Raw genomic sequence first — 1,951 nt, 5'->3', positions numbered from 1 at the left:
CTGGTCACATGAGTAGAGGTGACACGCGTGTCTCCATACATGCTTCTTAATAGAACAGGTGTCGAATGGACATGGAGACTCGTCTCTCAGCGTCCTAAACGAGCCACCGCGCCAGGTCATCTGCACTGCCGTTACAGAACATGACCACCGTCGACTGACCGACATGGAAGAAACCAGGCGTGGCCTTTTCAGGGCGGGTGAAATTCGAGGGGGGCGAGGAGAGGAAGCTGCTTTAGACTGATTGAGGTCCCGCCCCCCCGTCGGTGTGTGTGTCCGTGGCGAGATTGGCGTGCGCTGTCGAAGGCCGGAGTCGTGTACTGTACTGTACATCTGATACGCATGACCTCCATGTCTCGTTCATGACCGCGTGGAGCCACGTGAGCCCTACCCTCTCAGGCCCCCGGGGGCCGCCGCCTCTCAGAGCGCCTCCTCCGAGGGCCTCCCCCCGAGGGCCCCCCCCCCCCCGAGGGCCCCCTGTCCACTGTGCCGCACAGCGTTGTCTTAAAGCACCCATGTACCTGGACGTTAGCGGTCTGTACTGGTCCATGCACTGGTCAGGAGTTAAGTGTTCTGTCACTGTTGAGATCCAGAAGTACTGTATTGGAGACCTATGCAGGGAGGGGGCGTGGCCTGAGCTTGCGGTGTTCCCCACAGACACGGACATGAGGCAGCACTCCTGATCCCAAAGCCCAATGAGTTTAAGATCCGTTGTCATTTCTCAACCGTTCGCCTGCTTCCACTGGTTATTGAGATTGAGTCGGGCGGGGTAGTGTGTTGATCCAGTGTTCACATGCTCTGAGTGCATGTTTCTGAATGTTCGGAGTAGGGTTATTGGTTTATTGTTTTAATTCAGTGTAGAGCAGGTATACTTAGCAAAACGAAAGAGGTTTTATGTGAGATGGAAGAGCTCTGAGAGAGAGTGCCCCCCTGTGGCAGGACTGGGTAGCAGCAGCAACAGAGAGACCCTGATAGAGCAGCGGCCATCTTGAATTACCTGGGCTGTTGGTTCAGTTCAATGCAAACCCGGAGAGGTGCTTAGGTCAGAAGATTGCAACCATTTAACATTGTTTGTTTTATTGGTACATACCAATTGATCACTAGACATGAGCGTTTGACATTTTGAGTATTAAAGGGCTTTTTCCCATCTGAGAACTGCCAAGGTGGGTTCATTGAAGGGCTGGTGAAGAGGAGCATTGACCGGTGTGTGTGTTTGAACAGTGTGAATGGTGTTGATCTGGTACAGGGTCAGTTTATTGCCCCGGGGCTGAGAGCTCCCCACATGGCTTCTTATACGCTCTTTTATGTACTCTATAACTTCAGAATTAAGGTGTGAGCGATGTTTTCATTCATGTGTATTAAGTCCTTTTGAATCTTGATCTTGTATTTTTAACACCATGAGGGTTGTTCATTAAACTACCCGCAAATATACCACAACGGATAGGTTCAGCAAAAGGGTCAGTCCACCACTGTGCTGTGGTCCTGTCCAATCTGCTCTTTTAAAATCAAGTCAATTAAGTTGATAGATTTTCATTGGCTGTGACATGCATGGCCCCCTCGTTGTGTTTTTAATGTGTGGGTAATTGGGATTTCATTTAGTGAAACTGTTTGTTTATCAAGTCATGTCCGCTCCTGTTCTGATCTTCCCATGATGTCCTGTGAGCTCAGTTTGATGGTGGCAAGACTGAGGGATCCCCAGTTGTGACTAAGGAAGTGAAACCCACCTCAGGAAAACCAATCAACCGACCATCCATCCATCCATCCAACCTTTGACCAGCGAGGGAATCAGACCACGGTCTCTGCTTGCGGACTGTGTGGTTTCCTGACCAGCTGGTGCCCCTAACTCCTCTATGCTTCAAAGACTGTTTACAATCCTGACCCTGATATTGATATTGATATGCACATGTGGATATTTTGACGATCACTTGATGTTTTTTGTTTTTTTTCCTCGTTT

General features: G+C 49.8%; 1 protein-coding gene across 1 annotated transcript in view; it reads left to right on the top strand.

The window, feature by feature from the left end:
- The window catches only part of cdc34a (cell division cycle 34 homolog a), a 15,592-nt gene extending 13,641 nt beyond the window's left edge, over positions 1–1,951 (top strand). The window contains exon 5 of the mRNA XM_084461700.1: positions 1–1,951. This exon is cut by the window's left edge and continues 447 nt beyond it. The gene's annotated coding sequence lies outside the window, so the exon portion shown is untranslated.

Source organism: Borostomias antarcticus, assembly GCF_949987555.1.
Source record: "Borostomias antarcticus genome assembly, chromosome: 3".
Taxonomy (NCBI): Eukaryota; Metazoa; Chordata; class Actinopteri; order Stomiiformes; family Stomiidae; genus Borostomias; species Borostomias antarcticus.
The sequence above is the reverse complement of the archived record's forward strand: the minus strand, read 5'-3'. Positions and strand labels throughout refer to the sequence as shown.